This window comes from Falco punctatus (genome assembly GCF_963210335.1).
Source record: "Falco punctatus genome assembly, chromosome: 4".
Classification (NCBI taxonomy): domain Eukaryota; kingdom Metazoa; phylum Chordata; class Aves; order Falconiformes; family Falconidae; genus Falco; species Falco punctatus.
The window spans coordinates 11,351,411-11,364,178 of record NC_137583.1 but is presented as its reverse complement, the minus strand read 5'-3'; the positions used below and the strand labels follow the sequence as shown (position 1 = coordinate 11,364,178).

Here is a 12,768-nt window from a genome sequence, read left to right as displayed (position 1 = left end):
CTGCTCTTGCTGGGTAACACCATAACCCCAAAAAGGGCTCACGCTAGTTTCCAGAGGCAGTTCTTGGAGTGAAGTGTAAATTTTCTTTGCATGCTTTGTCCTGTCTAAGCTGTTGCTACCATCCTCCTTACTCACTGGTGCCTTTGGCCTGATCTTTTACGTGCCAGAATCAAGTATCTCTGTATTTCTTCTTTCTGTCCCGTAGTCAAGGATTTCCAACAGCATTCAGGGTCGGCCAGACTCTGCTCCTATTGCAACCAAAAGGTGTTTTTTCCACTGACTTCATTGGGCACTGTTAGGGCAGGGCTTGGCGCTGTTGGAAATCCCATATACCAGCTGACTGAGCAGGCAGGGAAGGGGCTTGAAGGATCTAGCGTGTTTCATGGCAGAAGCAGCTTTTTGGAGAAGCGGTATACATTTCTCACATTTTTTTTGTGATGTAGTAGGTTACCTTGCTTGGGAGTGTTGTGGCAGGCATAGGACACATAGTCCTATGTGCAGCTGTGTAAATCCCTTCCAGTGCAACTGGAAGCAGTTGAGGAGTCAGTGGGAATATATAGAAACATTTGTTCCTGAAAGGAGCTTACAAGTTTCCTTCTGCCTGGTCTATAGTATTCCTCTGACTGACTTTTTTTTTTAAAACTTTCAGACTATTTCAATTCCTCTCTTAACACTGCAATATCCCTTTTCTTGAATACTCATTCCCACAAGTCTCAAAGCTGCACCAGCCCTACAGGGACCAAAACAATTGTCGCCACGCACAGGACATGTACCAAGCCTGTGTTCTTCTGGAACTGGCAGTAGGCCACAGCCAAGAGCCCTCTCCCATCTCAGGGTGAGCACCTGTCACTGATGCAGCTGTCACGCTGGCTGCAGGACCCCAAGCTGAGCTTTGAGCGCTATGGGGAGGCTATACAGAGGGGACACCAGGTTAACATGACCTCAAGGAAACCTGTCCTCAGCCTCCGCTTCATTAACGTCACCCAAACCTTCAGAACCTTCCTGTGATACCAGGATGGCCACTTGTTATGGCTATCACAACGGTAAAATTGTCACAAGTAAAGCCATCCCATTGTCCAGAAGTAGAAGACAATAACGTGGGCACAGAGGGCCCATCCTCCACACCCCCCTTCCCCTCGCGACTCCTCCACGCTCAGGAAGTGGCAAGGCTGTAGTGTGTGGCCAAAAACAAGGCAGAAAAACTCTAGTGCAAAAGGGAGTTAGAGCTGATTGGTAAGCCAGGCATGGGCACTGAACATCTCTCAAGAGATAAGTCTCTGACGCTTGATTCTTTTCAGTCCTTTTGGAGACCGTGATAAGGAGGCGGCAGTTGCTTTGTCAGGGTTGCTCACACTCTTTTGTGCAGCATGTTCAGTCACTGAACTTGCTCAGATAAGACAAACATCTAAACTCCATTTCCGGAGACACGTACCGGTCTTTGCACTCAGGCAATGGTTATACCAGGGGTGGGCTACCAGAGACAGGACTGATGTTGAACGCCTGTAAGAAGGATGCTTCATTGTAGCTGGTGGTTCTGGGTCTCCTTTGCTTCCCCAGAGCTCCAAAACTGGAGTCCAGATTTTCCAAATGGCCCAAAGATCTGGATTATTTGGCAAAGGTGGCCACAAGCATCCCAGCAGCAGAGGGGCAAGTGCTTCTGAAAATCTCACCAGAATTTTGGGTGCTTTGGGCTGAAAAAAGCTAGGCTCTCCCAAAGTCCAGTTGCATCCAGACCGGTGTGTATCCCATTCACAGGGTGACTCCTCAGCCATCAGAAGAAAACTTGTAGTTAGTGACTGCTCCAGTCACTGCTGAAAGGCAGCCACAGGGGAACAGAAACGTGATTGATTAAAGTGAACAATGTCTGGACATGATTGTCTAGGACAGGCGGTGCAGGAAAATAATGTAGGCAACGTGAAATCTGCAAAGAATTTCCTAAGGTGTCAGGACGTGATAAATGCCCGAGGTAGAAATCAGTCTGGGCGCTACTTAGCACCCCTGCTGTAAGAAGTGCTGGAGCAGCTCTTGTAACTGCAGTTGGCTAGAGTTTCTTTCTGAAATCTCATGCAAAGAAAGAGCTCTGCTTTGGGGAGCAGTCCTGCTAGGAGGAAGAAAGAAGCACTCTCCATTCAGGTGCACTCCTTTTTTTCAGCTTCTGTGCTTTCTGTAGAGGGCTCCCAAATAACTGCTTTTACCTGTGAACTCTGAGAAGTCTTTGCCTGAGTTGGCATGGGCAGATATGCATCAAATGGCCAGAGCTGTCCCTGCTTCAGCAGGAGAAGCAGGCTCGGAGCAGTCATGCTGTCTGGGTAGCAAGGGTTACGGGGCGCTGTGTCTGTGGGTGTTATATTTTCTATGTTGAGACTCAATGTGAAAAGGCTGAGATACAGTTTGTGTTAGACCTGTGGGTTTCAGGGGCATTGTAATATATCTGAATACATTTTACTTGTGTTTCTGGCATCTCCCAGTCTGGCAAGAAGCAATCAAGTACCTTCTGGTCACCTAGGGAAGTAAATCCATCTAACAAACCGTCACAACCCAGAGAAGACTCAGTTCCTTGGCAAGGGGATGATTCCTCAAGTTGAACAGTGACAACCTGAAAAATGCCTGTCTTGTTCTCCTGCCCTGGGATGTTTCAGCATGTCCTTGCTGCCTGCTACCCACCATGAGCAACATTCTGAGGTCCCTTAGCCCCATAAAAGCTTCATTTTCTAATTCATGGTGTTAGCCTACAGCCCTGTGCTCAGCCTAATGGGAGGCTGATTCCAGGTAGCCTTGGAGGAGATGAGAAAATATGTCAATATTGGAAGGGAGGGACTGCAGGAAGAAAGTGGCTTTGACTTTTTTGGGTGCAACTTCTAGTGGTTTTGTTTTTCAGAACGAAGATAACGGAGTTAAACTTGGTTACACAGTGGTGTCCATCCCCGCCTCCTAACTCAGGACTAGCCCCTTGCAACCTCCTGAGGCCTTGGCTTGGTAGAACTGACTGTACAGCCTAAGGATCAAAAAGAGCCATGTACTGCTTCTGAGGAGATCCCTCTGAAACTGTCACCTCACACAGGGTCAGTTTATGCATGAGGATAGCAGTAGCAGACTGGTGTTGGCGTGTCCTAAACTGTGTGCCTAATTTTGCTGATGTTCTACACTGAAAATGGATGTACTTTAGATGCCTCCTAGGAGTTCTGGAGGGAGAGGGACTGCTGAAACATTAGGAATTAACTTCATTATTCTGTCTGAACCTCCTCTGAGAGCTCTATGTGAAGGCATTTAACAGAAAAATCTTCTTTTCCCTCCTCAAGCAGATTTCAGCTAAAAGCCACCAAGAGAGCTGGGGACCTTCAGCACTTAAAGGATTTGGTCCCTGTTGAAAGCACTGTCACCACTATGTCCCTGGGGATGTTCTTCCTTGTGACCCTGCACAGTGCTCGGCTTAATCCTCTTGTAAGCAGCAGTTGCATCACTTGGGCATCTCAACCCCTTTTATAAACCGAGATACCAGTTATAAGATGCCATTAAATTTTTAAAACGCTGCAATGGAAAGGCCTTATTATTAGGCTATCTAGGATGCAGCTCTGTCAGTGCAGGGTTCTTCAATTAACTGGGATCCCAGTCATTACTATGGCAGGGTTTTTTTTGTTAATTGCTACTACCAAGGCAATGATTTAAGGCGTTTAGGAATTTCAGTGATGTTTCTGTTCACTGTCAGTTGCCCAGGGTCAAATATTGGGCCTAAGGCACGTTGGTGGTGTCCTCCTGCTGTGAACAGTGACAGAAAATCCTGTCCTGAGAGCTGCTGTTTCTGGGAGGAATGGATGTACACAGACCTCCTCTCTTTTTTTTCATGCTGCACTGGTTTCTCTTTTACAGGTCACTCAGAAGTGCTGTGTAATGGTGTGGATATCCCAGCTTCTCCCAGGCCGTTTTCACCAGGGGCTGGGAGCAGTTTTGGCAAGCAGTGACCTAGTCATGGTGCCAGGGACCAAGTGAATTCATGACCTCGTGCTTCACAGTTTTTCCCCTGTGTTCTGCTGATGTGCTGTAGAAACTGGAATTACATGTTCTGCCTGCAGGCAAAGCAGAGCCCCAGTGCCCTGTGGCAGCATTTCCCAGATGGAAACGCTTCTCCTGCTTTATCTGCATACACCCGTCTGTGTCTGAGGTAGGGTGTACCTGCTGCGCACCTATTCCCCCCAGGTGCCAGTCCATCCTGGTACCCTCTGCTCCCCCCAGGCTTTTATGTCCTTCTTGCTCATCCCCTCCCCAGACCAGCTGCCTGCCCTGATGGAAAGGCAGCCTGTGCCCTTCTTGTGGAAGGCAGCTGCCTGCGTCAGGGAACTCCAGGAGCTGCCCAAGTCCCCAGCAGTGAAACTTTGTTGTTTCAAAGTCACGTTGACCTGAGTGCTGCAGCAAACGTGTGTAGCGTCTGCTGCCGTTGTTTCGCATGAGGGAGCTGCAGTCAAATATTAAAAAGGCAGCAAGAGCATTAAATTATCCGGCAATGGAACATTGTCATTCCTCCATAAAACTATTTTGACCTGCAGTTTTCTATGGAGTCCATTGCTCTTAAATGTGCAGTGAGAAAGGAAATTAAAAATTAATCTTTATTTCCATCTCAGAAGAAAACCTTAATTCTCTGCATTGAAATTATACTCGTAATCCAGGGTAATAAATTATAGTTTTTAATTGCGGCTAGTCACAGCCAATCAAGTGGGAACGTCTCTCTTTCTCTCACTTGCCTTAACTTTACTATACAGAAGAACTCATGGACTGCTGGAAAAAAATTCACATACATTGACTGAGGCTCTTAAAGCTGTGTAGAGTAAGCCCGGGATGTAATTACAGCAGTCAGGCTCTGCTCTTGCCTGGCACCCTTGAGCCAATGACCTGAAAGAACCTTCTGGGCATGAACTGCACCGTAGGCACGGGCACAGGAAAATGGGTAAATTCTGCCATTTCCACATGGAGAAGGTGTGGCGTAGCATCTTGTTCGAAGTTATGTAGTGAGTCAGTGTTGAACGAGGAACAAAATCTTGATCCTGGTTCACCTTTTTGACTATCAGACAACACCCTGCTGAGCAGGGAATAGGAACAAGGCTGCCCTGCTCTGGCCCACTGACCAACTCGGCTGGCCTTCGAGCATCTGGGCTCTGATGTCATACCTCTTCTGACAAAAAGGACAGCTGGTTAAAGCAGATACTTGTTTATGCTTGGTGTCTGATGCAAGTAACCTCTGTGTTCTTTCGCATTACAGCATATTGCAGACAAATGAAATGTTTCTTGGGATTTGACATTGCTGTATTGCGTATGACAAAAGCTACCTTGGAAATGGGCTTACTAAGGCATGGCATGCTTTAGCACCACCAAGGAGGTGTCTGTTCCCAAATAACCGATGCTCTGCATGTGCCAGCTCTTCCCGTTGCTATCCCACAATTTTTATCTGAGTACTTGCACGCTTGCCATACCACTAGACCATCCTGGCTGGCTGTCATCTCACCACTTGCATAGTGGCACTTAGCCAGGGGTTGTTGTCTCCAAGACCAGCCCAAAAGGTATTCAAATACCTGTGCAGTGCAGGTACCTGACCTGCTTATGTAGCACCTTTCTGCAAGCAACATAGCCTTGGCTTTTTTTTTTTACCCATCATATCCCAGGCAATGTGATAGACCTGTGCGAACCAGGAGGGCTTAAAAAGTGTCTTAGCACTTCCAAGCTCAGCTAGGAAACAGGAGAGCCAACAGGAATGCGGTCCTCAGTTGGAGGGAGAAATAGTGGTGGCTGGAGGCCACGATTTTGGGAACAGCTCCTAGCTTTTTTCCTATTTTTTTCTGAATTGTACCAGTATGTGGAAGAGTTGGGCAAGAGAAAAAGGATGGGGAAGTGGCTAAATTATCAGACACATCTATGGGAAAGAGATGAGGTCCACCTGACATAAGCCTTAAGTGGTTTTTATCGATATAATCACAGTGGAGGTGTTTGTTACTAATCAGGATTAGCCTGGCATGTCTGTAGTCATTGACTTGAAAAAGACTGTAAAATCTCTGCGGTCAGGGTCTTCAGTCTGTGAACATTCCTCCTCATAGGCTCAGTACCGTTAGTTGCAGCGAGAACAGTGCGGTGAAATCCTTCCCCTAGGATGCATAAAGAAGTACATATGAAAGAATCTACCAAAGTTTTTTTGCCCAAGACCTCTGGTGTTCTTGATGAGTAGCCCCTAGATTCCAGAGGGGAGGTTTTAAGAGGTCTTACTCTGCATTTGTTAACACTGGCTGTTTCTAGAGAGCCTCAGGTGGACAAAAGGAAGCACTGGCATCAGCAAAACATCCCTTTGCCATTATGACGGTTTCATGCCCTCAGAAATTCTCCTGCCCACCCCACGTCAGTGTCAGTGAGCTGCTGTGCTCATCAGCCAGGGCTGCTGGCTGTGGAGGATCTCTGAACTGGCAGGTCAGGGGGCCCCGAGTGTGCCCTGCAAAGGGCCCCTGTGCAAGCCCTTTACCATCTGTCCTGACTCAGATGATCAGCAGCTCCCCATTAGCAGGACACACGCGTGCTATGGCAGTTGGGTGAAAAGGCTCATTTACCCATGTGAAATTTCACAAGGGAACAGGAGTGGTCTGGGTGGGAATGGCAGTCCTGCGTGCCGTGGGGAGCGCTCCTTCACGGGCTCTGCTCTCTCTGCCCTAGGGCAAGCTTGGAAGTGAATTAGATGGTTACAAGGAGATAAATTTTGACATCTTGGAGTTCTTCTGCCATCTCTGGATGCCTCTGCTCTTTCAAGCGTTTCGTTACACAGAGCGCTCGCAGAAATGTGTGCATCAGCGAGGTCTGCTTCTGTCTGAAGTCCTGGCGATGTCGATGAGCAGCTTGCACTGACCCGTTCTGGCCATGTCTTTGCTGCTACCAGCGTGCAAGTTTTAGCTAAATTAAAGGTAACTGATGTATGCTCGCATATGGTAAGCAAACCTCTGATTTGTTTCATCTGAGCTGCTTTTAAGTGTGAATTCTGTCCCTTTCCTAGGCAGGATTCACCACACCGTAATAAATTGAATGGCTTGGAGGCTTTTCCTGGTGGTATAGTTGAATTTTGCAGTTAACAACCTTTCTTCCTTTCTGATTCTACCAACTGGATTTACCTCTAAGTAATTCTCCTTTCCTGGAGCATTTAAACATGAGTCAAAGCTGCATAGCGTTTCCACTCTTTCGCTGTTTTCCCTCCTAAATCAGTTCCTTACGGTTCTTGGTCATTTTTTATTCTGTCATTATTTCCCACTTTCTCTCTTCGTTTCCTACAAATAATGCAGCGGTAAAACAATAGTTGGGCCTCTTCTCCTAGTTGTTGGAACTGCAGGACAGCATACTCAGATGGCTGCTGAGGTAAGTGACAAATACAGTTTCTTATGGCTCGTGGAAGTGATCCTTACATTTCAAATTAGACAACTGTGTGATGCAGAAGGCAGAGACTGCCAGTTACATGCTCACCCAAAACCTTTGCTTCCCAACAGGGGCAATCTGGGATAACACCCGGTGGACTATAACTTCTATGTGCATAGAGACAAGGCCACTTCTGGAAATTAAATGGTTTATCTAAAGTTATCGTACTGCTGACTGCTCTTTAAAAGAGGTACTTCAGGGCTGGGGAAATAACTGCCATTCTATTTGTCAAATCCAAAGGAAGAATGATCCTGAAATTTATTATCCTGTATGCATAATTTCTGTATTTAGCAACATATTGAAACGAGGATTTATAAACTAAACAAACATGTTTCCGGAAGATGATGGCAGCTGTATGCCTTTAGCGGTAGTGGCAGCATAGTGAATATATCTCATTAGAAAATCTTTTCTTTTATAGGACAATAAAATTAGTGAATGAAAGCAAAAAGAGAGGTATAATGGATCTGGATTTTAACAAGCGTATGAATCAGTATCTCATGAGATCTTGCCTGAAAAAAATGTAATTGTATTTGACTGAGCAAGGACATGCAGAGAATGAGGGAAAGAGAACAGGGGAAAAGAATAGGAGGGATAATCTTGTGACCATGGTTGGAGATTGGACTAAGATGGGGTGGCCTGGTTTTCAGGGCCCCAGCCAGTGGGTTTAATTCCTTGCTCTGCCAAGGACTTCACAAGGGCACATGACTTCTTTTCTGTGGATCTTGGTTTGCCATCGTTACATGAAGACTGGTACTATCGCCCTTCTTGCTTGTGAGAATGATGGCATTTAAAATCAAGAGATTCCACAAACCATGGGAGTGGAGACCATTTAACGATGTTGTATTTTTCCACCCTGCCATATAGGCAATTGTAAGAAATTATCCGTTTCTCATCATTTCATGCTTCATGCACAAAGGGGGCAGACTCTGATTCCTATTAGAACAGTAGCATTGCGTACACGTTTTCCATCGGTGCAGTTATTGAGGCAAGCTGCAGAAACAAGAAAAATAAGGCAAAAGGTCTTTGTGGCTGTGGGACAACCCTTTCCCCACAAGTAACTGTTATACATCTGTTACAGGCAACTGATTTTTTTTTTTTTTTCCTTTGATTTGACTAGGATTGTGTGGGAAGAGGACAAAGATTTATCTGGTGTCTGGAAATTTCCTGTAGTGACAGCAGGAGAGAAAAAAATGTGTTTTGCTTTTCCTCCAGCCTGGAAACATGTAAAAAGAGCTCTTCAATGGGGCTATGCAGTGATCGCTCAGGCTCGCGGCCATGTCATTTACTGTTTGCATGGCTTCCCGCTGATTGGGAAGGAGGGGATTGCCTCCTGTGTCCCCCTGCAGCCTGGGGACACTGCTGTTCCTGAGCCCAGGAGCATTTGCTTTTGCCCACTCCCCCAAACACGTGCCAGCCAGAGAGATTGTCTCTAACGTAGGCTGAGCAGCTCTTCCTCACGCGCTCTTCTGTATCAAACACTTCCCACCTTGAAAACTTCCTTGGTTAACTGCTCATTTCAAAATCATTATTAATGTATTTGCACAGGGATTTTGGAATTTAATTAGCCTCTTTTGAACTGCTCTTAGTGTGTTTGTCTAGAGAAACAGAAAATCCCTCCATGACTTGTTTGCTTTCTTCATTCGTTGGTTTTCACTGGAAGGGAAAGATACCGATGGGTTTTGCAGGGTTGCATCCTCCTGACGCGACTGGTGCTGCATCTGAGGATAAGCCGTGGGGCTCTGCGAAGGAAGATGCTGCTTCTGCGGTGCATCAAGGCCTCTCCTGCCCAGGGGCGGCTGCATGAGCGTTGGCACAGGCTGAACTGCTGAGCACAGTGGGACATGGTCAACTGGTGCTAAGGATCTGTGCAATGCCCAAGCACGTGGCTCACTCTTACTCCTGCCCCAGACACGTTTGCACTGTGGCAGCTGTGCTGGCTGAACTGCACTCCCATTTCCCTCTTCATTAGTTTCCCTTGGGAAATTCAAATCCCTGACTGTGACTTGAATGTATCTCGCTTCCAGCATCTAGAGGCCAACTGGCACAACGGTATTTTCATCTCGCTTCTTGAAAGTGCGTGTTCAGGGCAGCGGTTCCGCTACGCCTCACCCAGAGCGTGTTGCAGGCTGTGCGGGTACATGCATGCAGATCTGCAGGCACTCAGTTTTCATTTAAAGGCTGTTTTAAGTTGGGTTTGGGCTTTTTTTTCTTTTGTTGACCCTGCTTTGAAAAAACAAGGCTGGACAGAGCAGGACAGGGTTTCTGGTGTTCCCTGCTGCTGTTAGGAGCACTCACACATGTGCTCTCTTTCTCTCTCACAAACCACAGTGGTTATGACCACTGCCTCTGGTACTGTTGTATTGGTCCCAAATTGAGGAAGGATGACTAACTTAATCACTTGATAGTTTTGATTTCTAAAATTAAACAGCCTGCCATATGTGCAACACTGTTACTATATTTATGCCAGCAGTTAGCAGACAGCATCAGCCGAGTTAGAGGGGCTTCGCAGCTGCAGCTTGTGCCTGTGCTGCTGTTGTGTGTACACAGATGTTTCTTCGCCTTTTTCCTAAGCGCAGCTCTGTAGACATTTCTCTTGTAAAAACAAAGGCACTTGTGCGCATAGAGCTTTCTGGACAAACTCTCAGCCATTGCTTTGTAAACATGTCCTGATGCTCCTTTGGTGTGTCTCGGCTCCAAAGAACGGGTGGAAGGGTTGAGGGACTGGATCAAATCCAGGAGACGGTGCAGCAAGCCAGAATTGAAGGCTCAAGCCCTAGTGCTAAAGCAGCTGCTCTCTGAAATACCAGGGAGAGCGAGTGAGCTGCAGAACGGGGCATCCCTGGGGAAAGGGTGGGTGCTCCCCACAAGGAGTCACCTCGAGAGCAGAGGGGTGCATGGCCCCGGGGACACGGGCAGCACGCTGTGCTGGGCTGCCTGAGCCCTTCAGGGGATAAAGGACGAGATGCCTTTCTTCCACTGTTCGCATTGTAGGAGCTCAGTTAGCACCATGCACATTTATTTGGATTCTAGGAAAGAGGAAATAAGAATAAGCAGTGGATGAAAGCCAAGGTGAAATGTACTGAAGTGGAAGGAGTGGAGCCTCATTCTTTGGAGGAGGACAGACTGAGGGATGAGATGTTAGTGATTACTTTGGTTCAGCAACATTCCTCTGTGATCTTAGACATGTTACTTAACTTTGTTTTCTAGCAGGAAATCTGGCTTGCCTTGCAGAAGGATTTAAGAGAGGGAATGAATATTTAGCACTAACTAAGAATGTTTGGGTGAAACTGAAATATTTTGACATATTAGGTCTGATTTTACCAACTGACTTGGTGACTTATATGTGCTTTTGTTTGGTGTTGAGCAAGTGTTGCTGCAAAGCATTAGCAGCAGTGTGTTTTGGTAGGGTTGCATGTGCTTAAGTAAGTGGCAGGAGAGGGTTTGTTTTTCATTTGCTTAGGCTTTTTATTTAAAACAATTGGAATCCTTGGGGATTTCTTTCTTGTGGAACAGAGCTAGATGGGTCTGGCAAGTGCCCGTAATGGAAGCAGAGAGTATCTCTGTCCCTTAGGACAATGTCAAATAGAGAAACCCATTATCAATTAGGTCAGAAAAAACCCCAAATTATAGACAAGTTTCTGTGTCTGCTGCATACTGTCCTCTAAGGATGTGTGAATGATTCTGGGGTACAGGGACACCTCAGAGCACCCAGGGGTAAGCCATGCACTTCATAACCCCATGCACTAACCTGTCACTTGTCCCTGCAACTTTTGGAGATCACCTTCCATACCTGAACATCTTTCCAGCGCCTATAAGCTGTCTATAGCTAGTTTTTGTTTGACTCTTAGGTTGCATGATACTTGCATGCATGGACCAGTTTTTATTCTGGAATTTCCCCACAACGTGCGAATTCTCTCATTGACATATAGGGGCAAAATGAAACACTGAGAAGTTGCTTGTTCAAAATCTTCCCTCCACCGTTTTTTGGGGGGATGGTAGTGTTTTTTTCAATTCACTTCCTTCTGCTCCTTGTTTATTGGGAGCTAAGGAGGAGGCCTGTTGCTCTTACTGTTGTTTATTAAGCTTGCTTCCTTTAGGAAGATTTTTCAAGCCCACTGTGGCCAAGGCAGGGAAATGCCTTCCTATGCTCCACCTCTGCTCAGAGGGCAGGAGTCTGGCATACAAAAACACAAACCCTGGAAATACTCCTTTCTTAAAGAGAGACAGAACAGATTCATAGCACTTGAAGTTTTCTTCTGAAACCAGGGATTGGCATTTCCATGCATTCACAGAACTGCTTTTGTACCTTAAAACAGTATCTGCCTTTGCAGGCAAAAGGAGCCTTTATGATTACTGTTCTGCCTGTGGATAGTTCCGGGTAAATTACTGACAGTTCTCAGGTGTCTGGACAGCATGGAGCATTGGGAAAGCAGGAGGGATGCTTCTGTGCCAAAAGGCAGCATGAGCAGCAGGCAGGTGAGCTGGCTTCTCTCTCTGACTTGTCACCTTGGGTAGCTCAGCCTCCCTGCTCAGTTTTGTATTCAAACAGTACTGTTTACCAATTTTAGTAGTAATGATACATAATAAATTATTGATATTTATTTGGAAAATACTTGAATTATTTGCAGAGAGCTGTTCTGGGATGCAAGGGTGACTACAGGGTTGTTTTTGGTTGGTGGTTTTTTTGTTTTGTTTTGTTTTGTTTTTTCCATTTGGTTAACTAACTTTGAGCAAATACTTGGACTCATATTTTAAATGGTAAAACTGCAGCATCAAGGAACGTGCTATTTATACCAGCAGGGCATCTGGCCCTCTCCTTTTTGCTGCACTCTCTTTGCCTCCCATCTGAATGGTGATATGGGATGTGTATTGATCCTAGCTTTTAGGACTTGTTCTGTTTATGAACCCAGGTGGCAGTATAAAGGTATGAACACCATTTGAAAAGGGAAGATCTATTTTAGAATGACAAAGAGAATAAATTAATGCAGCCTCCCCTCTCTAATGGTCTGATGGGCTGCCGCTACTGGAAGGAATGCCCCGGTGCTGTCTACCTGAGTGATGCTTTAAAGTCTCCAGCACCAGGGGATTTTCTTGAGCACAGTATTGATTTTTCTTACTACATTAAGCTCTTAGTTTCGCAAACGGTTTTCTTTGAAATCATTAATATTGCAGCATGCAGTGTGAGGGGTGAGATAGCTCTGCTGCTGTTGTGTGGGTACCGTCTGTGATCACTTCCTTCTTCCCTTCCTCTGTTGAAGCCCCATCCAGCTGATGCACCTGGAGGAGAGCGGGGAGAAAAGGAAGTAAAGTTGCAAGCCAGGATGGCCTCTGACATAG

General features: G+C 46.2%; 1 protein-coding gene across 1 annotated transcript in view; it reads left to right on the top strand.

The window, feature by feature from the left end:
* EEFSEC (eukaryotic elongation factor, selenocysteine-tRNA specific) overlaps positions 1 to 12,768 on the top strand; it is a 245,654-nt gene that overhangs the window by 182,521 nt on the left and 50,365 nt on the right. The window contains exon 8 of the mRNA XM_080385408.1: positions 1 to 12,768. This exon is cut by the window's left edge and continues 26,495 nt beyond it. The gene's annotated coding sequence lies outside the window, so the exon portion shown is untranslated.